Below are 26,064 nucleotides of genomic sequence, written 5' to 3' on the forward strand. Positions count from 1 at the left end.
TCCCTGATTAATCCCTGCCTCTCCAAGTGGAGATTAATCCAGTCCCTCAGAATTTTTTCCAATAGTTTCCCTACCACTGATGTTAGACTCACTGTAATTACCTGGTTTATCCCTTCTTGAATAATGGTACCACATTTGCTGTCCTCCAGTCCTCTGGCACCTCTCTTGTGGCCAGATAGGATTTGAAAATTAGTGTCAGAGCTGCTGCAATCTCCTCCCTTGCCTCACATAGCAGCCTGGGATATATCTCATCTGCCTGGGGATTTATCCACTTTTAAGCCTGGTAAAACCACTAATTCCGTCTCCCTTTCAATGCTAATTTGTTCAAATATTTCACAGTCCTCCTCCCCGATTTCTACATCTACATTGTCCTTCTCCATAGTGAAAACAGATGAAAAGTAATCATTCAAAACCTCACCTACGTCCTACAGATTACCACTTAGGTCCCTAATGGGCCCTACTCTTTCCCTGGTTATCCTCTTGCATAAATCCTCTTACATAAGTGCAATATTATTAGTTAAAGATATAGGGCAGAATTTTCTGCTCCCACCAGTGGTGGGAATCATGGCAGGAAAGGGCACAAAATTTGGCGTGATGGAAGAAGTCAGCTTCCTGTGGGAAATTAGTTTGGAATTTTGTTCTCCCAACTTTGACGGCAGGTTGAGTTCCCTGCTAATCTATGTAGGGAACCACACTTGCATTCATTTACATCTCATGAATGCTCATTAAAAGGCCAACTCGCTGGAGTTATGTTCCCCTTCCAAATTCCCCTGCCAGCAGATAATTAGAACAATCTGTTTCTCAACTGTATATAAGTGGCATGCAACTGGCGAGCTTCAGCTCATCAATGACTTTGAGGTATGTAGACGCTACTTTCACCTATCTTAAAGACTGTTGCTGCAAGATTTCAGGTGCTTGTATCAGAAGTTGCGACAAAACTGGGCATGGGAAGCAATACCAGTGGGGAAGAGGAAGGCAGAGGCAGGACTAGGGTTTGGGGTGCTGGAACATGAGAAGGAAGGGGGAAGACAAAGGATGGTGAGGGAGGGGGTTGGTGGAATACGGGAGGGAAGGGCAAAGACAGAGGAAGGAATAGGGGGTGCTGCTGGTGGAACTCAGGGGAAATGGGGAAGACAGAGGCAAGACTGGGAGGGTGGTGGAACACGGGAGGGAAGAGAGAAGACAGAGACAGGATGGGGGGGGTTGCGGAACACAGGAAGGAAAGGGCAAGAGAAAGGCAGGACTGGAGCGGGGTTGGGGGGTGGGTAGGTTTCAAGGAACAGAGTAGTGAAAACCTGTCCTGGGGCCAGAACTATAAGACACCCCAAGGAAGTGTCACAAATTGTCCTGGGGCTGAGGCCACACTATTGGGGCATATTGAAGAGCCTGTCCTGGGGCTGTGCATGCCATGTAAGAGGTACTGTGAGGCAGATGGCACGGTCACAATCAGGGGAGGCATCTGGATCCTGTAAGTCATGAGGGTACACTAGGGCATCATGGTGGAGGGGGGGTGTCCTGGAAAGCCAGGATGCCTGTGGCCTCAAGAAGTGGAGGGGTCAGGTCGACAAAGGGCATGGGGACATCAACATTAAAGGGTTCAGGGGGGCAGGACAGGAATATCAATATGGATAATGATGGGTTCAAGGGTAACAGGGGAATCTGGATAGTGCTAGAAAAAAGGGGAATTAAGAGGTGGTGAGGATGGAAGGGACATGGTGAGTGATGGGGGTGGTTGGCAGCTGGTCTCCCTTGTGAAGGTCAGCAGCACCATTTTCGAGTTCACCTTGCAATGACGTAGTTCGGAAATCAAGCTAAAGAAAAAAAATCAGTTGGGGAGAGGTCTTAGGGCATGTGGGAGTTCAGCACAGCAACATTATTTTTATTCATTCAAGGGATATGGGCTTTGCTGGCCCATTCTTGGCCGATTGAAGGGGCACCATATAGCTGTCTTTCTCAAACCATGGAGAGCATGGCTCAGCTGAGTGCTGGACTTGAGGGTGTCATGCACAATGAATGAGCTTGGCTCTTTCACTAATGGTGTGCATTCAGGTGACAATCCATTCAGACTAGCTGCTATAGTGTATATGGTCTTAATTGGCATCTGATCCTCAGAGGTATGTCAGAATAGATGCAGGCTCAAAGAATCAATGGCCAAGTCACCATGCAGAGGCAGCAAGGGCCCTATAAGCCTCCATCTTCCCAATGCATTGGTTATGGTATATGAGGCACTATGCTAGGCAGACAGGACAGAAATGTAAAGAATGAGTATCCATAGTTGTTGGAAAGGACATTGGAGGACAAGCAACACACAGCCGACTGTGGTTCCTAGGACATAGGTCTTTGGACCCTTATGAACACCCTCGTTGTGAACATGCATTTGTGTCTGAGGGGAAAGGTCAGCCACCTGTCGTCCGCTAAGATGATATCATCCTGCAAGGGGTGGCCTTGGTATGAGATGTGCAAACTAAGGGAATGTTAAGGGATGGAGAATGCATAGCTGCCTTGCATATGGAGGAAGACAATTCAACGGGAACTAAAATTGATTGATCAATTGTATCTGTTCACAGAAACAAGGAGGAGTTGAGAATGCAGGCTGCAAGCAATGCTACCTTCTTGATAGCTTTGATTAGAAGGAGGGGGAGAAGGGCCCACAGCCGATTGGCACAGTCCTGGGAAAGCTGCCGCCCTGAGGAACAAGAGCCAGTCGAGGGTTAAGCCAAGAAGACCCAGATGCTGATGAGGATGGGCCAAATCCACAAAGACATTTGGAGCGACCAAGGGTCTACAGAAGATGCATCTCATACATGGAGATGAGTGAAAGACAGTGTTGCAGACGCCTCCTCTTGTTTAAGGATGTGGTAGCTCATATTTTCCACATTCTCTGTGAGGAACTCATGCCTCACGGACTGGGAGGGCATCCAATGCTGATTGCTCTTAAGGTTAGCGCCACACTGAACTTTTTTGGCTGTGGATCCTTCCAGGGCTCCACTGGGGACCTTTGCAGAATCTCTCAGTCGTGACACACAAATGCATAAGTGAGGTGGCTGATGCCCTTTTCAATAAAGCTCACCAATACTTGCAATTCTGCATGGGTGAAGCAAGCCAGGATGCCAGTGCCGTGGGATTCACTGCGATCTCAGGCTTTCCGCAATTACAGGGCGCTATCAACTGCACACATCTGGCCCTGAGAGTTCTCTGGCAGCAGCTTGAGATTCATTAATAGAAAAGGATTTCACTCTCTAATTGTCCAGCTAATTTGTGATCACAGAAAGCAGGTCATGCATGTTTGTGCTAATGCTCAGGGTGCTCACATGATTTGTACATTTTGAGTCACTTCCAGGTGCCAGAGATAGTTGAGGCAGCTCAGCACTTAGAGGGTTGGCTCCTCGGTGATAAGGGGTACCTCCTAAAGACATTGCTAATGATGCCGGTTCATCGTCCGCAAAGTTCATCTGAGGAGAGATGAAAGCCAAAGGTGCTTAATAGGTCAGACTATTGGCCTCTTAAAGACGCTTTTCAGATGTTTGGACTGATCAGGCAGGACTGTCCAAACTCACCACAGAGGGTGTCCCACATCATTGTTGCTTGCTATGCCCTGCAAAACCTAGAACTGCAAAGGGGGATGTTTTACCACAGGGAAACACAGAGGAGCTGCACGTCACCTCAGGCAAGGAGGATATTGAAGGGGATGAATTTGAAGAGGGTGAGGATTCAGATGGGCCACATAAGAATGCCACTGCATGCTCACGATGCGAAAGGCAATCCTGTGACAACCTTATAGCTACAAGATTCCAGGAGGAGTAAGGTGAAGACAAATTGAAATGAGCACAGTTCTCTTCATGCTTTGATGCAGGGAAGACAACAAGACCTTCATTGTCATCTTCAACATTTCACGAAGGGTCAATCTCAAAAGGATAATTAAGGAAGCATAAATCACCTTCAGCCCTAATGATCGGGTCATCTTGAAAAGTGCAGTAGCCTGGGGAGCATGTGTAATGGGATAAACATTCCACTGGCGCACACCCTTAAGCAACTACACATAGTGCAGACCTTTCAACCATGGCACAAACAAGTCAGAGGCCTTGACATCCTTCGAGAGGCTGAAACGCTATTGCACATATAGGTGCACTCATGTCAATGTGACAGCAGCTTAGCAAGATGGCTCTAAGAGGAAAAACTAGAAGAAAGAGACTATCACTTGACTATCTGGAGCTACATCTGGACACTACCATTTCACCAAACTTCAGCTTTCATGCATGATTATTGCAGAATCCACATCTTGATACTGAGCTGCAAGATGCTATCAGATGTCAGGATCTGTCACATGACAGCACGGATGCAAAGCTGCAAGTTATGTTAGCACTGTCCTCACAGAGGCTAGTTCGCAGGACCATTGTGTGATTATTGACAAACACTCATTACCCTGCATTCGTCAGAAGTCTGACAAGTTTATATCTTGCATTGCCTTGGCATCTGGCAGAGACATGGCCCAATCAGTTTTGACACAGAAGTCAATGATAACTTAGTCCCTTCATAGATACTGACGAGCACTTAAGAGATGTGCCGGAGTATCACTTTCATTGCATCACAGTCCTCGATGTTGTCCATTTCACAAAGCTCAATCGTTGCTATGAACCTTAAGTTATTGATTGCACAGCCATGTAATGAATTCCATATTGATTGGCATCCTGTGACCTCACAGAGGGATTCCGTCAAGCACTGCTAGGCAGCCGTTCAGGAGCAAAGTAAGATCCTCACAAGTAACTGGACAGCTTCATCAGGATGAGCACACATCTCTGACATCACACGCTCATTGCCGTCTAGCAGACATTTCAAATGTTATCGAGTGGAACCAACTTGCATCGCTCAACGTTATGCATGGGGTGAGTGGGAATTAATAAAAGATCAATATTCAGCCTTAAAAATGGAGGCAAAATAACATGGCAGGGAGGCATGAAAGGTTGTGGTGCTCAACAATGAACAATACTTTCACCAAAACCTCACAGTCATAAAACAAAGTGAAAAGACTCCAATGTGGGTCATGATAAATACGTATAACATCAACAAAGAACAGACTTTAGTGCGGCAGCATCAGGATAATTACTAACCTTCCATGAACAATTCTCATGAGGTCACATGACGTGTGCCTCAGATGCAAGGGTTACATGTGTATTGCCCAGCCATCATTTTACTATAGGAAGTGCCATTGTTCAACTTGCTGATGTGGAACTAAAGGCCATTGACTCTGATAAGATTGAGTGAGACTTCATGGAACTGAGGGGCAAGATGAGAGATAATTGGAGAGGGGGTCATTTGGTACCCTTGAATGAACATGCATCACATTGATTAGCCATTCCATACCTGAGACTTGGAGTGGGAAAATGCGAAATACATTTACAAGAGTGCAGATCATAAATAGTGAATGAACACCCACTGTGCATTCAAAACTTAATTTTTCTTACCCTACCGCTACATCTAGGTGCAGCCCTAACGTCCGCAGCAGAGGTGGAGGCAGTCTGCTGACTGCCCTGTTGTCTAAGATTACTTTGGCAGGAGTCTTCTGGAGGCCCAAAGCCTGGATGGAGTGATGGAGTTCAGGTCCAAGTACAAATCTGACAGAAACTGAGTTCTGCTGGACCTGGGTCTCCAACGCAGCTGCCACTCTTCCCATGGAGACTTCAGTGCACTGACATGCCGGAGCCATGACATCAAACAGAACATGGAAGGACTCCTCCATCCTTCATTCCAGACTAGTAATGGCCTCTGACAACACTGCCTGATGTTCCCCTGCCTCTCTCTGCATCTCCAACATTTCTCTCAGTGTCAACTGCAGAGACTTATCATCGGACTCTGCAGAGTCCAGATCTCCCGCAGTCTTCCGAGTGTCAGAGACCTCAGCTGTCACTGCTTCTGCCTGCTGTGAACACGTGTCTGTGAGGTGATCACAAGATTGTGAACCTGAGCCTACTCTAGAACTAGGATTCACTAAGGGAGGGTGCAGGTGAACACATCATCAGATGGGTCTTCAGCATCCAGATCTGAGGTGGTCTGGGGGCTGGGGCTGAGGTGCTTGCTGGAACTCATCCTCGGCCTTTACTTGCTGGTAGCTGGAATAGAGAGAGGAGATAATTAGTGATTGACTCAGCAGGCACCTACACTATAGGTCACTCAGTCATTGTCCGCATGTTGTCAATGAATACTGCATGGCACCTCACAGGCTTGTTAGGGAAGTCCAATCTTGCCTTCCGTGCAGAAACTCTCTCTATCCTCACCACCCAGCTCTGAGGTCTGTTCTTCATGGGAGGAACATATCCTCAGCTCCAGGATCCCCCCTCCGGTCTTCAATCTCTTCTGCCAATCATGTGCGAGCTTGTCCTGGATAAAGACAGGTGGATTGACTGTGAGCACTACAGATGAAAGAATAGTTCAGAAGCACACATGCCTATTATGTGCTGAGGCCTCCCTAGTAAGGGATTAAGATGCCGTTTGTGCAGGATCTTACACAAAATAGGGATTTTTAACTGGCTGGCAGACAACTTGTGCTGATGTCGCATCTGCTGGCTGTGTGTGACATCCCTGTGGACCCTAACCCTTAGACTGTCTAATGTCCTTATGAAAGTGTGAGTTTGGAATGAAGAGAAAGTTGATGTACACTGGCAGAGCACATCAGATCATTCATCATTTTCCTGCCCTGCAGGGCAGTCCTTTTTTGGGTGCCATGGGCACTTAATTCCCTGGCAACCTCCTCCCAGGCCAGCATGGTCAGGTGAGTGGACCTCCAGCTCATATCGTGAGGAAAAAGGACCCCTCACTTTTCCTGGAAGGCATGGAGGAGAATATCCAGGGGGGCCCATTGAACCGTGGAGCCGAGAGTTTAGATCTTTTAGGTGCCATGGATTGCGTGTCTGACACAACACCTGGCCTGCAGTGAGTGAGTGTGTGATTGGTGCCATTTAAATATGGCGCCAAGACCTTCGACCCCATGGGGCAACTGCGGGGCTAATGAATCATTGGCTACCCAGCCACAAGGTTTGACGAGCTCCTTGTTGATGCATAATTAATTAATGAGCTGAAGAAAGGAAGGTCAGGCATGGAAATCCACCAGATGCCCAGACCCTCCATACCTAGCACAGACACGAATGATCTGCTTTTTGTGATCACAGATTAGCTGGACGTTTAGAGAGTGAAATCCTTTTCTATTGATGAATCTCACAGGCTGCTGCCAGGGACATCTCAAGACCACATGTGTGCACTCGATGGTGCCCTGCATATGCGGAAAGCGAATCCCACAGCTCTGGAAGCCTGGCTTGCTTCATCCATGCAAAATTGAAAGCATTAGTGATCTTTATTGAAAGGGCATCAGTCACCTCCCTTATGCATTTGTGTGTTGCCAACTGAGAGATTCTGCAAAGGTCCTCAGTGGAACCCTGGAAAGATCCACAGCAAAAAAATTCAGTGCGGCGGTAATCTTAAGAGCAACTGGCATTGGATGCTCTCCTAGTTGGTGAGGCGTGAGTTCCTCACGGAGAATATGGCAAATATGAGCTACGCACTTCGAAGCCACTGATGAACTGAAGCTTGCCAGGTGCATGCCATTTACGTACAATTGGAAAATGGACCATTTTAATTATCGGCTGGTAGGGTACTTAATTTGGAGGGGCAACTTCATTCCGGCGAGTTGGCCTTTTAATGAGCATTCATGAGATGCAAACAAATGCAAATATGGTTCCCGACATAGATCAGCAGGAAACTCGACCCGCCTTTAACCCGCCATCAAAGTCAGGAAAACAAAATTCCAAAATAATTTCCCGCTGATGGGAAACTGACTTTTTCCATCATGCCAAATTTTGTGGGCCCCTCCCCACCCCTGTCATGATTCCCGTTGCTGGCAGGAGCAGAAAATTCCGCCCAATGTCTCCCTGAGATGCAAAAGGCTACAAGTTTATTGTCCAGCCAACATTTTCATATAAGATGTGCCTTTGTGCATTTGCTGATGTGGAATTAAAGGCTGTGATAATATTGAGTGACACTTAATGGAACTGAGGGACAAGATGGGAGATAATTGGCAGGGAGTTAGGGGGTAGGTCATTTGATACCCTTGAATGAACATGGGGCCTTGCATCACATTGATTAGCAATTCAATACCTGAGGCCTGAAGAGGGATAAATGTAAAATATATTTACAATGGTGGAGGTTTTGTACAGTGAACAAACACCAGTAGCACCATTGCGTATTCAAAACTTCTTAATTTTCCTAACTCTACTGCTCCACCTAGGTGCAGACCCGAGATCCGCAGCAGAGGTGGAGGCAGCCTGCTGACCCCTATGTCCTCTTGTTTGGTGGGCGTCCTCTTGAGGACAGAAGCCTGGATGGTCCCGACCTGCTAAGGTCTCCTGCTCTGGGGCAGATGCACCCTCCGCGTCATTCTGGTGAGTTGGCCTTTTAATGAGCATCCATGAGATGCAAACAAATGCAAATATGGTTCCTGACATAGATCAGCAGGAAACTTGACCCACCTTTAACCCGCCATCAAAGTCAGGTGAGCAAAATTCCAAAATAATTTCCCACTGACGGGAAACTGATTTTTTCCATCACGCCCCGCATCCCCCCCACCCCCCCACACCCATCATCGTTGCTGCTGGGAGCAGAAAATTCTGCTCAATATCTCCCTGAGATGTAAGGGTTACAAGTGACCTGCTGGAATTGGTGGTGTCATAGGCAGAGGAGATTTGGAGCAGCAAGACACCCTTGGAGACTCGTGGGTGGATGGCCTGGGGTGTCTGGCTGGCGCTGCTCCTCCCTTTGGGTGCCCAAGTCCTTGAGGAGAAGGGGTACCTGGAGAGAAGTTGAGGTGCTGCGTCCCCCTCTTGCCTAGCCACTGCTGGAATGCATCCATGGCTAGAGTGTTGGAGTGCAGGTCTAAGTGCAAATCCAGAAGAAACTGTGCATTCTGCTAGACATGGGTCTCCAAGGCGGCTGTCACCCTTCTCATGGAGACTTCAATATGCTCACATGCTGGAGCCATGGCAGCAGACAGAATGTTGACGGACTCCTCCAGGCTGCGGATGGCTCATCATCAGACTCGGACTCTGCAGGGGCCTGGTCTCCAGCTGCCCTCCAAGTGTAAGAGACTTCAGCTGTCAATGTATCCACCTGCCATGGACATGTGTCCATGAGGTTATCACCAGATAATGACCCTGAGCTTACTCTAGAACTACGACTCAGCGAGGTGCATGTATCTGCGCTGGTGGAGGGTGCAGGTGAACACAGTGATAGGTCTTCATCTGATGGCTCCTCAGCATCCTTATCGGAGGTAGTCTGGGGGCTGGGCTGGGCTGGGGCACTTACTGGAGGTCTTCCTCTGCCTTTTCTTTCTGGTGGCTAGAATAGAGAGAAGAGACAATTTGTGATTGACTCGGCAGGCTCTTACACGATAGGTCATTTGCAGTCATTGTCTACATGTGGCCGACGTATAAAGCATGGAGCCTCACAGTCTTGTTGGGGGAGTCCGATCTCACCTTCTGCGCAAGAACAATCTCTGTCCTCGCCAGCCAGTTATGCAGCCTGCTCTTTATGGGATGGGAACCCCCACTGGTCTTTGCTCTATCCCGTCGGTTGTGGGAGATCTTGTCCTGCATAAAGACAGATGGGTTGACTGTGATCACTGCAGATGAAAGAGCAGTTCAGAGTCATGCATGCATGCTGTGTGTGCTGAGCCCTCCCCAATAAGGGATTCGGATGCCATTTGTGCAGGATCTTACATGAGATGTGAATCTTAAAGTGGCTGGCAGACAAACAGTGCTGATGTCTCATCTGGGATGTGTGACATCCCTGTGGACTCTAACCCTTAGGCTGCCCAATGCCCTTATGAAAGTGTAGGTTTGGAGTGGGGAGAGGGTTCACACCCAGGCAGAGTGTATAAGATCATTCATTCCCTTCCTATACTGCAGGACGATCCTTTTTTGCTTGCCACAGCTGCTGACCACCCTGGTGACCTCCTCTCAGGCCGGCATGGTCATGTGGGTGGACCACCTGCTCCCATTCCTTGGAAGAGGAACTCCTACCTTTCCTAGAGAGCCTGGAGGAGAATCCACAGGGAGGCCTCGCTGAAACGTGGAGCAGACGGTTTGTTATATTCAGTCAGCCTTCTAATGGGGACCTTCAGCACACACCTGGCCTGCAATGAGTAAATGTCTGTATGGGGGCCATTTAAACATGGTGCAAGCACCTTCAACCCCATGGGGTAACGGCAAAGCAGACAAATTCCTGCTTACCGCACTATGAGATTCTAGGAGCTCTTCGCTGACACATAATTAATAAGCTGGAAAGTAAAAATTGGATGTGAAAATCCACCCCGGCACCCATGTGTCTGCTGCCTTTATCCTTCTAGGCAGTAGCAGTCATGTGTTTGGAAAGTGCTGTTGAAAGAGACTTGGTGAGTTCCTGCAGCGCTTCTTGTAGATGGTACACACTGCTGCCACTGTGTCAGTGGTGGAGGGAGTGAACATTTGTAGATGGGATGCCAATCAAGCTTTGTCCTGGATGGTGTCAAGCTTCTTGAGTGTTGTGGGAGCTTCACTCATCCAGGCAAGTAGAGAATATTCGATCACACTCATGACTTGTGCCTTGTAGATGGTGGAGAAGCTGTGGGGAGTCAGGAGGTGAGTTACTCACCGCAGGATTCCCAGCCTCTGACCTGCTCTTGTAGCCACTGTATTTATATGGCTAGTCCAGTTCAGTTTCTGGTCAATGGTAATCCCCAGAATGTTGATAATGGGGGATTGGATGATGGCAATGCTATTGAATGTCAAGAGGCAATGGTTAACCATAGAAAAGTTACAGTGCAGAAAGAGGCCATTCAGTCCATCATATCTGCGCTGGCCAAAAAAAGAAAAAAAAGTAGAATAAAATAGCCGTAGATAGCCATTAAATTCTCCCTTATTGGAGACGGTCATTACCTGGCATTTGTGTGACACGAATGTTACTTGCCACTTGTCAGCCCAGCCTGGATATTGTCCAGCTCTTGTTGCATTTGGACATGGACTGTTTCAGCATCTGAGGAGTCGTGAATGGTGCTGAACATTGTGCAATCATCAGGGAACATCTCTACTTCTGACCTTAAGTTGGAAGGAAGGTCATTGATGAAGCAGCTGAAGATGGTTGGGCCTAGGAAACTACCCTGAGGAACTCCTGTGGTGATGTCCTGGAACTGAGATGATTAACCTCCAAAAACCACAACCATCTTCCTTTGTGTTAGGTATGACCCAACCAGTGGAGAGTTATCCCCTTGATTCCAATTGACTCCAGTTTTGCTAGAGCTCCTTGATGCCAAACTCGGTCAAATGCTGCCTTGATGTCAAGGGCAGTCATTCTCACCTCACCTCTAGAGTTCAGCTCTTTTGCCCATGTTTGAATTAAGATTGTAATGAGGTCAGAAGCTGAGTGATCCTGGCAGAACCCAAACTAAAGAAAGTGAGCAGGTTATTGCTAAGCAAGTGCCGCTTGATAGCACTGTTGATGGCCTCTTCCATCACTTTACTGATGATTGAGAATAGACTGATGGGGTGGTAATTGGCTGTTTAGATTTGTCCTGCTTTTTGTGTACAGGACATACTAGGACAATTTTCCACATTGCTGGGTAAATGCCAATGCTGTAGCTGTACTGGAATGGCTTGGCTAGGAGCGCAGCAAACTGTGGAGCACAAATCTACAATACTATTGTCGGAATTTGTCAGGGCCCATAGCCTTTGCAGTATCCAGTGCCTTCAGCCATTTCTTGATATCATATGGAGTGAATTGAATTGGCTGAAGACAGGCATCTGTGACGCTGGGGGCCTCCAGAGCAGGCCGAGATGGATCACCTACTCGGCACATCTGGCTGAAGATTGTTGCAAATGCCTTATCTTTTGCATTGATGTGCTATCCCCCCATTATTGATGATGGAGATATTTGTGGAGCCTCCTCCTCCAGTCAGTTATTTAATTGCCCACCATGATTCATGATTGGATGTGGCAGGACTGCAGAGCTTAGATCTGATCCGTTGTTTGTGGAATCGTTAGCTCTGTCTATCACTGGCTATGTTCTTTGTTGTAGCTTCACCAGGTTGACACTTCATTCTTAGGTATACCTAGTGCTGCTCCTGGCATACACTCTTCATTGAACCATTGATCCCCTGGCTTGATGGTACAGTAGGAAATGTGACAAAACATGAGGTTACAGGTTGTGGTTGAGTGCAATTCTGCTGCTGCTAATGGTCCAGTCTTGTGTGGCTAGATTTGTTTGAAAATCTATTCCATTCAGCTTGGTGGTTTTATTTATTTGATGTGGGTGTTGCTGGCTGGGCCAGCATTTATTACCCAATAGTCAACCACATTGCTGTGGATCTGGAATCACATATAGGCCAGGTTTCCTTCCCTAAAGGGCAACCAGATGGGTTTTTACAACAATCAGCAATGGTTTCCTGGTTATCATCAGACTTTTAATCCCAGATTTTTTACTGAATTCAAATTCCACCATCTATCATGGTGGGATTCAAACCAAGGTCCCCAGATCATTACCCTGGGTTACCAATCCAGTGACAATACCACTACACCACCACCTCCCCTTACTGCCACACAACACGATGGAGGGTATCCTCAATACGAAGACGGGGCTTCCTCGCCACAAGGATTGTATGGTGATCACTTCTATCAATGCTGTTATGGACAGATACATCTGCAGCAGGCAGATTGGACAAGATGAGGTCAAGTATGTTTTTTCCTCTGGTTGGTACTCGTCCAGCCTGGTCTGTAATGGTGTTTGCAGGCATGCTAAAAACTGCAAATGACTCAAGTTACTGTGGACATCATCATCATCATCATAACAGAACTGTCGTCTCTTTTCTTTATCAGGTACGTGCAAACAGAGCAGCATTTTTTTAGGATTAAATAAAGCTCACTTTGGGTGTGAAGCATATCTAAGGCAGTATGTCATGTTTATTTTTAATATTACACCCACTGGATAAATGCAATGAGTTATTTTAAAAAGATATTTTCATGGACACTAATCCATGCAATGGAAATATTTTCTTAAAGGGGAAGTTATATTCTATTGAATTGTCACACAATCCTAATTGTTTTAGAGAGATCTAGATATCAAGTGGTATTTTGCAGTTCCCCTATTAATGTCATTTTATGCTCTAAAACTACTCATCACAGGTAGCTTGTGCACAAACACTTTATGACCAACTTTAACTGGGAATGAGAGTCACACGGAATCAGACAGTGCAGGAGGCCATTCGGCCCATTATGCCTGTGTCAGCTTATTGTAAGAGCTATCCAATTAAGCCCACTCCCCAGCTCTTTCCTCAATTTTCCCCCTCATTTCAAATGTTGGCTCTTGCTGTGTACAGATTCATTGGCACTATGCACCTGCTGATACCTCACCCATGTGGCACTCTACATGTGCCGAGACAACCAACGTCAATGGGTTAATGGCCATGGGGTGAATCATAGCTGAGTCTGATCCTGTACTCACCTGATGTATGCACACATTTCTGTTATGAGTCACTGGATAGCCATCAGAAGCAGGATAATCTTCCACTCCCTAATTCAGGGGTGAAGATCAATTTTATCATCCCTATAGTTAACCTGCTTGGAATTAGCTCTCTCAGCACAGAGTAAGAACCAAACTTGGATCTTCTGGTCTGTATGTTTCAGTTATGTGCAGTTCCCCGCCCCCCCGGCCTAACCACCACCACCCACCGCGCCCCCCCACCCCCCCACCCCCCTCCCACCAACACACACACACACACACACACACACAAACGATGGAGCTGTGCGATTAGCTTTTTTAATTAAATGTAGCCATGAAGGTTTTAACTCCTGAGCCTCAGCTGCAAAGGCTCCATCAGCCCCCTACCCAAATCCAGCAGGAAGCAGTAGCAAGCTGGTGGGTAGGAGCAGGATGTTGGAGATATTGCTTCCAGGAAACTAAAGAAACTGACCCTTGGATAAATGGGTGATAAGGTGGTGGAGGTGGTGGTCAATAAAGGGGTGGGAAGCCTAGGCAGGGAAGGTCCAAATTATTAGCATAATACTTTGTTGTAACTTTAGAGGAAATTTTGCACAAAATGTCTGGGAACTGGATAGTGCAGTGGGGTCGGTGCGATGGGGTCTTTCCTCTCCAGAGCCCTGGAATTCAATCCAAACCTGATGAGATAAAATCATGCATGTAATGAGAATGTGTAGACTTAACCCAGTTCCTAGCTCCCAGCACCCCTCAACTTCTACATACATTATTTGGTAGTAATTGGGAATCTCACGAATGACTCTGATGAGATATGGAAAAATTTAAATGCAGTGGTGGAAGCTTTTCTGAAGATAGGATTCAGCAAGTTGTTGGGGAAGGGGAAAATACACTTTGCGAGTTCTACATTTGACCTATCCTATTCTGTTCTCCAGCAGAGTCATTTGCCTCCTTAACAAATTCAAAAATGAATTCCTTTTTCTTCTAAAACTGTTCTCTGCAGATTTTAAGAAGCACTTTTACAGCATATAGGTGAGGCAGCTGTCCAGATTTGTAGTTAAAGATAGTAGCCAATGTACTACGAAGCTAAGCAGACCAAACGGCGGAAAGTTTATGGTCTGGTTTATGCTGATTTAGCAAAGCTTTGATTGGTCACAGTATTGCTGGGATAAGAAGGAGGTAATATCAGAATTGAAGCATCTAATTGCCATTCACTGACTTTGTTGGTAGTGTATGTGTCTTTGGCAGATGGGAACAGAATCTGGGTTACCTGCGATGCTCCCACAAAGCTTGTTCACACAATGTTTAGGTCCATGAAAAACGACTAATTGCGTGAGCTACAAATGGAGCGCCATTATAGAAGGAAGCATTCCTCAGCACCTGTTATGCCTTCAAGAGAGAATTACTGGGGGGGAGGGGGGAGGGGAATGATCAAAATGGCCAACTGAGATAACTGTAAGCATGCAGATAGTTCACTTTATAGGATAAAACTATCCATTAAATGCCCAAAATTGGAAATTCATTTTCTGATTAATGTCCTCAGAACAAGAGAAAATTTGCTTGAACATGTTTCACAGTTACTTTTATTTTTTTCAGTTAGAAACTCAAAGAGGACAATTCCTTACAATGCCTGTCTACTGTTTGAATGATTTCAATCGAAGTTTTCAGTGATATTTACTTTTCATCACTCATTAACAGGTTTCATTCAGCAATGTTTTTGCAAGTTAAAACAAAGAGTATTCTTCAATTTTTATCTGCCAAAATTCAGGTACAAATTTCAGGCTACAGATTACAAGCACCCTTTCCTTAGCTTTATCAATTATTGCATATGTGGAGAGAAGCACTTTTTTATTTGGCACTTAAATTGGTTTTTTCATAGTTTGACATTATTTTTCCTTCAAGAAGGCAGTAATTTATTCCAGGGTTCTGTTCCACAGACAGACTTATGACTCATTGCATTAACAGCCATTCTACATGAATGATCTTGCAAAGCAAGCATCCAGATAAAGACAGGATCATACTTATCTGTGAAACTCCTACAGTTGAATAGGCTGTTATAATATAAAACAGAGTAACTACTTGAATACCAGAGGACTACCAGTGAGCAGGGAACTACACCCCATGTTGGATCTTGCCTTCATCCAGCTTTTGCACATGCACCTTTTCAGTAGAGTTGTTAAATAGCAATTACTGAAGATTAATTACCACCATGCAGTTATGGGTAAACATTCTTTGTGAGAAAGAAAAATATTTTTTTACACATGGCTCACAGAGTGTATCTACCATTATGAGAAACTTAGGCCAACTTTTTTTCCTTTCCAATTTAAGGATCCTGGGGTCAACTGCATCACCCAACTGAAACTCCAATTGACGATGCTAGATCAAGTCAAGCTAGGGATCCAACCCATGCATGTCCCTCAGGGCTATTCAAATATCAGGTAAAGAAAGGGGTTTGACACAGTTTAGGCCCATTATGTTTTCAGGAAAGAAGGAACAGAATCACATTCTCCCCTCTGTTTCTGATGATACTGAGCCTCGCTAGGCTACAGGTCCATAGGAGCCCTCTTTTGCTTCATCCAACTGGCCTTAACAATGAGCCATTGCAGTAATTGCCAAAAGGTTATTTGATCATGGAGGGCATCACAGCTAAACACCAAACAAAAACAGAAAATGCTGGAAAAACTCAGCAGGTCTGTGGAAGAAAAACAGGGTTAACATTTCAAGTCCATATGACTCTGCTTCAGAGCGGCATCTGTTCTTACCCAACATCCACTTTTCTGCAGGGGGTCACTGTATTTCAGAAATGGGGACACAAGCTGGTTTTTTTTCTTCTCTAACTCTGGACTGCGGAAGTCACCCACAAAGCTACATTCTACCTGAAATCAGTTAAATCAGCACAGATCGGAAGTAGAATCTGGGTCTGCATGGCTTAGTGCAGCAGGAAGAAGTGGGGGATGTTAAGGAAGTGTTTATCCACTTTGGTCATTGAATGAGGAAAGTAGATTTTTAAAATGACATTCAACTGATTCACTAGAAACTCAAAAACAGCACTAAAACATGTAAGGTAAGTAGTTATATCAAAGAGACTGGACTTTGAATGCAGGTCAGATGAACTACTCCCTTGATGGTGTGTCGCAAGAGATCTTTGTTGGAACAGGTGCTCTGTTTTATTTTTGAACTGATAAAGATCTAGAGACATATAAACATTAACAGCTATTTATCTACTTTAGTCCAGTAACAGCACTACCATACAATAATGAGCAAAATGGGTCAACCACTCATACTATCAAGTATTCTGCCTTTGAACGTTAATATTACGGTCAACTAGAAACTGCTTTGTCAAACTGTTTACAAGATGAGCACATTGCTGTACACAATGTAACACCTAGAGTTCTGGGTGGAAAAAAATAGTATTTCCTAGTGTTGATAAAAGCAATAGGGAGTGGAAAATGAACTCAACAAAAGCCACTGCACTCTAATGTCAAGAGCAAATCTATTTGCAGTTTTAAATTAAGTGTTGGCACAATAGAACACATGGGAGGTCTTGTGGCACAATTCCTACCTCTAAGCCAGAAGCTCTGGATTCAAGTCCCACCCCAGGCCTTGATGGCCAAGGAAGGTGCTTTCATAATGCAATCAAACAGGTTGAGTATCAACCTGCAAGTCCTTTCAATACACACCAATGGTAGGTGGCAAGAGTGGGAGAGTTTCCTAGTCAGCCACGTGATGGAAAGAAAGTTAGAGCCACTACCATCGCTATTCATTGTTCCAAGAGAATTTTCTCGCCATTGGGGGCTGAGTGGGCGTGTCACCATTTTACATGAGCGGACCAATTAAGGCCTGCCCAGCGTGATGCACACCCGGAAGGGTGCGCGTCACCCTTAAGATTGGACTGGCAGCTATGTTTATTATTTAAATTGCTATTTAAATGGCTTTGGTTGGCCTATGACAGTTCGGCGGGCGCACCAAAACTGAAGATTTGAATGACGTGTGGTGACGTCGGGACCCATGCCCGACATCACCGCGCATCATTTTACGCGTCGGCGAGCGGGGCCTGCCCCCGCATGCCAACCTGAAGATTCTGGCCCATGTATGTAAAAATGCATGTTGCCACAGCAACTCAGACTCCCTGAGAAAACTGTAACACACTACCACAATAGAATGCAGATTAAAATACTAACTGTGAATGGGGCCCTCATTAAAATTCAGTGTTCGAAAGTTCAAATTCCAGCTTCAAAACCTCAATTATTAATTACAGAATTATACAGGTCCTCCTTTTCTGTAAGAACTATTCTGTTAGTTGATGCATGCATCTAATGGAGTTCAAGTACCTTCACATTTGCATTGCCATGTTGTTGGTTTTGGTAAACCAGCAATGTACAGAAGGCAGCAAGACCTGGTGTGTACCTTTCATTAGAAGCAAAGGCCAACTGTGTGCCCTACCAGTTAATTCAGAACAGATTGAGCTTGGTGTGGTAAAAATAGGTATGTGTTGCACCTGTGTTATGATCCCCATACAGACTGATAACTTTTAATAAGATATTTGAATTCTGGTAAATGACTGACAAGATTTCAAGTTCTAAGACTTTTACTGGAATAAACAAACTAAAACCAACATTGCCTAAACACTATTTAGTAGGCAACTTATACTCTAAACTACAGAAAAGATCCTCCTCCATGGTTATACTTCACGCTGTCCCTTAAGTGGACACTTCATTCTCCAGGAACCAGTCCAAAGCTATTCTCAGCTCCTGATAGCTTGCTTCCTTTTCCCTTTTCCAGCCGGATGGCTTCTAATCCCCAAACTGACTTTCACAGAATGGTTACATTGGAGATTCCTGCCTCCAGCTAAGACTAGATGAATCTTCCAGCACCAATTTTGGTGTTTAAGCCAAAATTATGCACATACTGCAGACGATGGTGTTTAGGAGCACAGGTCATAGAATTTTGAGATGAGTGCTTTTGCCTGATTCTCATGAAGTTGGTCTCTTCAATCTGAGTATGAGGTGCCATCCGTATTCTGCATGGTGAACAATAGAAACTCTCTCTTGATCATTGTTTACAGGTGTGAATATCTCGCACCTTCTTCCCAATAAGACAACCTCGGCCCCCTTTTAATCTTTAATAACCAATCCACCCAGCTTGTTGTCGGGCAGAGTTCAGAACAGGTCACATGACACTCTTCATTCCTTCCTTTTACCCTAATTTCAAGACACAGTGGAAAAATATAAAAATCTTACAAACTTCATATTGGTAACACCTGGTTTTTGAATGTAAAACAGTTGCAAAGTATACCAATTTAACAGTGGGATGACATGCGCCCAATCTGTGTGGGCATTGGTCCCAAGTCTAAACTCATGTGGACAATCGTTTTGGTATTCTGGACCTATATATTAATTTGTCATTGATTACATTAAATGGGGCCCTAATGCCTGTTGAAAGATACCTTTCTGAATTTCAATTCATAGAATAATCTGAACATAAGATCCACTTCAACTAAGAAAGCTTTATAATGCTAAATCAAAATATTATGCATGTTAGGGAGATACTCTGAGGGGGAGATATTCATTTGCAGGGTGCCACTTTAACCTAGACAGATTAAGTTGATTCCCTGGGGACAGACAGTGCCACTACCTGCATAGCCCACGTGGGTGTCTCCCTGTTGATATCACTAAAGAAGCCGGATGGCTTATGCTGCCATCTGCTCCCCGGGAATCAACATAGTTTTAGTTCTGTTGGAGGGTCATGAGGGCTCGAAACGTCAACTCTTTTCTTCTCCGCCAATGCTGCCAGACTTGCTGAGTTTTTCCAGGTAATTCTGTTTTTGTTATAGTTTGCACAGAGCTGCTTGAAGTCGTGTTAAGAGAACTAACTTTCTATTGGTCACGGAAGGCCCCCTAGCTTTCCAGTGGACACCGCATGTTCCTTCTCTGGGGCCACCAAGGGCACAGACATGACTGCAGGAGAGAGGCAAGCAGCCAGAGAAAATCTTTTTGTGGTCATGCTCATCTTGGATGTGTGAAGTCACCTTGTATATGCAATATAACTATCAAGGGCTTTTTAAAAAAAATATAAGATGTGTTTAAACCAAAATTATGTACATACTATAGACAATGGTGCTTAGGAGCACAGGTCATATAATTTTGAGGTGAGTGCTTTTGCCTGATTGTACAAAATTACAACTGCTGGTGAACTTTGATCTCTCTGTGAATAAGCAGACCAGTGGGGCCTTTCAAAAGTTGAAAATAAATCTTTAACATGTAGTTCAGGTAAATCAGACAGACAGTGATTGCCCTAAGTTTAGTTACCATGAATTAAAGGCCAGGGCCCAGATATTTCCCTGAGACAGGCCAAGTCAGGAGGCCTTTAAAAATGGCAAGCGGGACCTAATCACAGGATTCCCACCCCTATTCCCTTTTCCAGCTATTTTCACCAGCAAGGGATAGGGTAAGGGTAACTAACTCGGATGCAACAATCCCAACCTTGTTGACTCCAAACCCCCTCTGCAATTTTGGTGGAATTGAGCCCGTTCCATTAGGACACCTGGTTCACAGCCCCTCAAAGGAGTTGTGAAGCATAAGAGAACCCTAGTCTCAAGTCATCAACCTAAAAAAACAGCCACTCAACATTCCCATTGAAATACATTGCCCCTCTCAACTTCTCATAAAGCTGACAATCAATCACAGCCATTCATTGCATCAATTTCAAAAAGCTTATGTCCGCTTCAGACCTCTTACTCTTGTCTAAGTAAACACACAGCCATTCAAAAGCCACATCAAAGAAAGGTTATTACAAGGCAATAAAAATGCCAATCAAGACTTTCACTCCCACTCAAGCTGCGTAAACGTTGCCTGTTGAGCTAAGTGGATTGGTCATTCTTGGAGCTCAGCGAAGCATTCATAATGAGACCATCTGACAACTGCATCAATAGCAGACATCTGTTTTTCTTGATGGCATGGAGGGGGCATGGGAGATATGAGGGGGAATTGAGGGGGTATGGGAGGGTAGGAGGGAGAGCATGCGGTGAGGGTTTGAAGGCCTGATAGTCATGATTACAATAGGGCTAATGTCCGGGTAAATGGAGGTTGTAAGCGGTGCAGTTATTTTCAAAGTATCTTTTTAAGGCCTCTTCTTAGGTTATCAGTTTTGGAATCATTTCGAAGACTTGTCAATGGCTTTTTTGTTCAGTTCCAAGCGGATATTAAGAGAATCGATATGGAAGATGCATGGGAGTGCTTGGAAGGAGCATGGGGGTAATGGAAGGGCTATGGAAGGGGCATGGAGAAAACAGGGCATGGCAGAAACGAAGAGGCATGGGAGATATGAGGGGGATTGGAGGGGGCATGAGAGGGTAGATAGGGGATAAGGGTCTGAGAGCCTAACAGTCATGATTAAAACAGGGCTGATGTTCCAGTAAATGGAGGTGGGCCTTCTAACCTGAAGGCTTTGTCATCTGACCGTCTCTGCTACTGTCACAGGTCTTCCTCCTGAGATGGCGGGCCTGGCTCCAACCCACCCCCACCTCTCCAACATGAAAGTATGGCAGGCAGTGGCCCCCTTAACAGAGTCAGGTTTGCGGGGTCGGGAGCTTTCCCGACTCCCAATACCTGTCTCCTTGATGAAAATATGGCCTAGTGTCTCTAGTCTTAGGGTTGATTAAGATTATCAAAGACAGTAATGAAAACACAAGATTGTCACATCTTCATATGGGCAGTTTAAGAAGTGTTATTTCATAAACTGTTTTACACAAATGCAATTTTGAAACCTTTCCAAAATATATCTAATGTTCATGTTTTGACAATTTGCTACTTGTATTTCTACTCTGATAAAATTTTAAACTGTCCAAATGAAAATGTAACCATCTCTTGATTGCTATTCTATGACCTCAGTTGGAAAACTAATCTCCATTAAGGCAACAACAACCTATAGGGCAGGATCTTCCCCCCATCGGGGTGGGGGGGCGGGGGTGCGGTTTTGTGGGAGCAGGCACCAGCGAGCGGGTTACTGATCAGCGCCCCCGTTTGGGGACACACCGCCATTTTATGTGGGCGGGCCAATTAAGGACCACCCAGCGTGACATGCGCCAGGAAGTGCTATGCGCTCCCTGTGCAGACGGGGAGGGGATTCCCTGAGCTGGGAGTGCGCTCTTTCGCGCATGCGCGCGAAAGAGTGTACAGATCTCCCTGAGGCAAGGTTTCAAACATTGAATAAAGATGAGAAAAAAAATTATTGACATGTCCCCTCATGTGACACTGTCACATGAGCTGGGACATGTCCATTAATTTTATTTAAAAATTTCTGGAACATGTTAAATCCTTCATGAAACCTCATCCCGCCCGTGGATAAGATTTCATGTTTTTTCTGAAGGCCACCTGGGCTCTTTGCCTGCCCAGCAACCTTAAGGTTGCACGGGAAGGTCCATTACATGTTTTAATTACTTTATTAATGGCCTTAAGTGGCTGTGGACAGGTTGGCGGGTGCGCAGCCGAGTCAGCTGCGCATCTGCCAACCTGAAAATCTAAATAATGCGGGGTGATGTCGGGACGCACGCCCGACATCACCCTGTGTCATTTTATGTGTCGCTGAGCGGGCCTCGCCCCCCGTTCACCAACCTAAAAATTCTCCCCATAGATTTAACCAAACACCAGGCAAAGCATTTTCACCTTTTGAATTCAAAATGAGGTTCTTTTCACTTTGGTTTCTGTGGAACCAGTTGGAGGCTTGCAGCTGCCTTTTGATTTCATATTGCCCCTGATCTGCACACCTAAAACGGTTGTCTTGTTTTACCTACCACTGCCCATTGACTGTTAATTCCCATTGTATCAACTGCCTCTGAACTAACCTCTCTCTAAAACTCTCTAACAATAAAACCCCTTTCATAGTATCAATTTTATTAGTAACATAAACATATTGTTTGGTAGGTGCTAGATAGATGTCAGTTTTCACCCTACTTCTTGAATGCTCTATTCAAAAAATGCAAATGCACGCTATCTCTCTTACATATCAAAACTAGTACACATCAAAACACCTAGACTAACTGGCTTTAATCCAACTAAGACACACTCACAGACTAAACCTCTATTTTAAAAGAAAAATATTTTCCAAAATATTATATACATTAATAGCTTCATGACACAAGCAGCACATTTACCGAACTGAAACAAGTTAAGAATTCACAGGCCTGGCCAACAGTTAAGCCAAAATGAAGGACAAAGACAAAGTTCTGTTGCAGATAATGAAAGTTAAGACAGAACTAAGATTGGAAAATGTAAATCCGACACTGAAGCACAAGGAACTAGAAGAAAAAAAAGCACTGGATGTCTCAGATATGCTGAGAACCATTGAGCTGAATGAAAAGATTCATAAGCTTGTAAAACGGTTTGTCAATAAAACAGCAAACAAGTGTTTGGCTGAAATTGTGAAACAAATGGAAATGAACGTTCCATTTGTGAAACATCCACATTGAGCGAAAACATGGCAGACACCGTGGAAAAAGAATAATCGAGTCCACTCTAGGAATGAACAGACCGCACATTCCTGTCGGAAGGAATGGGACAAACCCACAGTCTTAAAAGCAGACAAGTTATTAATAAAGAGAAATGCAACTCGAAGGAGTGCAAAAGGCAAATCAAATGGAGGCAGCCAAGTACCAGAAACACAGAGTACTGCTACTGTTCCTCCAAATGTGACAGACCAAGACGTGGAAGAACTGTCAAGCCTCAAGGCCGTCTGAATTTATAAAGTCAGAGACTTGAGATGGGGGAGCAGGGATAGCAAGTAAAGTCTGTATTGGAAAGGAAAGTTTTCTTTGGCAAAGGAAGGGGGATATTGTAGTATGTGCCTGCATGCCATTGTAAAGGCGCTCAGCAGAGCAAGGGTTAATTGAGACTGGAGAATAGCCACGCCCACAGTACGGTGCATAGAGTCCCATGGTAATAGACTGAGAGAACAGTCCAGAGAGAACACTCTGGAACCAGCCTGCATGGAGGTAACAGCACCATGCATGGCTGTAACCTGGGATCTGTAAATAGTTAAATGTTAACAATAAATAGTTCATGGTTAAATATACAAGTCTCCAGACCTCATCATTGAGACATCTAAAGAACCCACATTATAATAAAGACACTTGTGGCTTGGCATTCTAAAGTCATTCTATAATCCAGAAAATACCGAAATCCAGAAATGACTTGGTCCCAAGCATTCCAGACTGGAGAGGTTACAAGAAAGTCGGCTCTACCATTCAGTAAGATCATGGCTGATCTGACTGTGGTCTCATCTCCATTTTCCTGCCTGAAGCCCATAGTGCTTGACTCCCTTGTAGACCAAAAATCTGTCTAACTCAGCCTTAAATATATTCAATGACCTAGCTGTCATGGTCCTTGGCCAGATCCTGGGACGTGGGAGGGAGAGCCAGTTAGGGACCTATAATGCTTTGTTTAAAGTAGATAAAGATTGACATTCAAGGCATCTGGTTTTGGAATAAAGCCACAAGATTCCACTGGTTTCGAACAAACAAAAACAAAGTTTACTATACAAATTCAGAAAAATAAAACAATTTACAATATGTATCCTATACTCTAGTATTCAGGGTAAGTACATGTAAATTAACAGGCATACTGTGGTTGAACACACCACACCACAGAGTAAATGACATATGCAACCAAGACAGAGACCATGGACATATCAAGAACCAACTCAGATGTCAGTAAATGACAAGTCAAGCAATCTCATTGAAACTCTGTCTCACAAGGGATTCCCAGCTTCACCTTCAAAAATCTCTCCTTTGAATTGTCTCCAAAAGTTGCTCCCACTTGGATGGCTTTAACAATGACCCACTTCACAGGGGTTCAATCTCGCCTTCTGAGATTCCTTCTTCTGGATTCTTGAGTCTGCACTTCAGCCTCTACTTACTGGCATTATTTCAGCTCTTTGCTGAGCAGCTAGCTTCACTAAGCTGGCGCTGCCCTTGAGTTTCTCCGACCTCCTGTCTCGTGGCTGTATCCAGCTATATTTGACTCCCAGGGCTTCTTCTGAGCCCTCTTCAATTACCAGGTCCCTCTTCTCAGCTTCTCAGGGATAACAGAAATACTTTTGTTACATGGAGCTTCTTCTCTCTGCTCCTGACTCTCCCAAAAATGATCGCCTCCAGAAGGGCTGTTCATTGACATTTGAACTGAAACGGGGACCAATCAAAACACTCCCAGAGGGTCCCACCTTTGTTACTATGCAGGAACCAATGTAACAAGCATTGGAACATTCTGAACTTTAAATGTTACAATCTTCACAGACTGCTAATTTAGCACCCACGGACACAAAGATTAATGATTTCATGACACAACCTCCACAGTTCTCTGGGATAGGGAATTCCAAAGATTAATGACCCTTTGGGAGAAGAAATTCCTCATCTCCATCTTAAATGGGAGACCCTTTATTCTGAAATTATGCTGCCTCATTTTAAATTCCCCCACAAAGAGGAAACATCGTCTCATCAGCTGTCAAGCCACCTCAATATCATATGTTTCAATAAGATCACATCTCATTCTTCTAAACTCCAATGAATATAGGGCCAACCTGCTGAACCTTTCCTCTAAAGACAACTCCTCCATCCCAGGAATCATTCTAGTGAACCTTCTCTGAACTGCTGCCAATGCAAGTCCTTAAATAAGACCAAAACAGTACCCAGTTCTCTAGGTATGGTCTTACCATCGTCTTGTACATCTGTAGCAGGTCTTCACTATTTTTACACGCTATCTCCATTTCAATAAAGGCCAACATCCCATTTGGCTTCCTAATTACTTGCTGCACCTGCATGCTAGCCTTTTGTGATTCACGTATGAGGGCACCCAGATCCCTCTGCACCAGCATTTTGCATAGTCTCTCTACATTTAAATAATATTCTGCTTTTTTATTCTTCTGCTAAGTGGACAGCCTCATATTTTCCCACATTATACTCCGTGCGCCAAATTATTGCCACTCACTTAACCTACCTATATCCCTTTGTAGATCCTTTGGGCTGGATTTAACGCTCCCCACCAATGGGTTTCAAGATGGTGGGGCACGTTTAATCCAGTGGATGACCTGTCTGCTGCCTATACCTGCTTCTCCTCCCACTGCAATTATACCAGCGATGGGGGTGGCATCAGGTGGTCTGCCCACCTTTGGGCCAGTTGAGGCCCTTAAGTGAGCAATTAATGTCCACTTAAGGGCCTCATCCCACTGCCACTGGCATTTAACTGGTGGTGGAAGAGGCTCATGCCAAGTGGGCAGCCAGGCAGATTTTCCTGTGAGGGCAGGTGGTGTGCATGGGGTGGTCACTCCTTAACTGTTCCCTGGGACTAGCGGGGGGCCCCAAATTGTAAAGCTCCAGGTTACCCTCCATGGCATCTGAAGCTTCAGCCCCCACCCGTCTCTCCAAACACTGACAAAGTTCTGATGCATCACAGCTCATCACCTCATTGCCCCGAGTGCAATACTGGCAATAGTCACTGCTCCCGCTGATGCTACCATACATCGAAAGCTGCCAGTCTCTGACTGGCCACCAGCTCTCTGAGTTGGGAT

The 26,064-nt window shown here is 45.1% G+C and overlaps 1 long non-coding RNA gene across 1 annotated transcript; it reads right to left on the reverse strand.

Annotated features, from left to right (window-relative positions):
* Positions 1-5,114: 5,114 nt before the first annotated feature.
* On the reverse strand, positions 5,115-16,569 carry LOC144692764 (uncharacterized). Its single transcript, XR_013579388.1, has 3 exons — positions 16,269-16,569; positions 6,157-6,375; positions 5,115-5,274 (listed from the first exon to the last, which is right to left on the reverse strand). It is a non-coding gene; the product is annotated as an uncharacterized LOC144692764 (long non-coding RNA).
* Positions 16,570-26,064: the final 9,495 nt, after the last annotated feature.

This window comes from Cetorhinus maximus, chromosome 17 (assembly GCF_964194155.1).
Source record: "Cetorhinus maximus chromosome 17, sCetMax3.hap1.1, whole genome shotgun sequence".
NCBI lineage: Eukaryota > Metazoa > Chordata > Chondrichthyes > Lamniformes > Cetorhinidae > Cetorhinus > Cetorhinus maximus.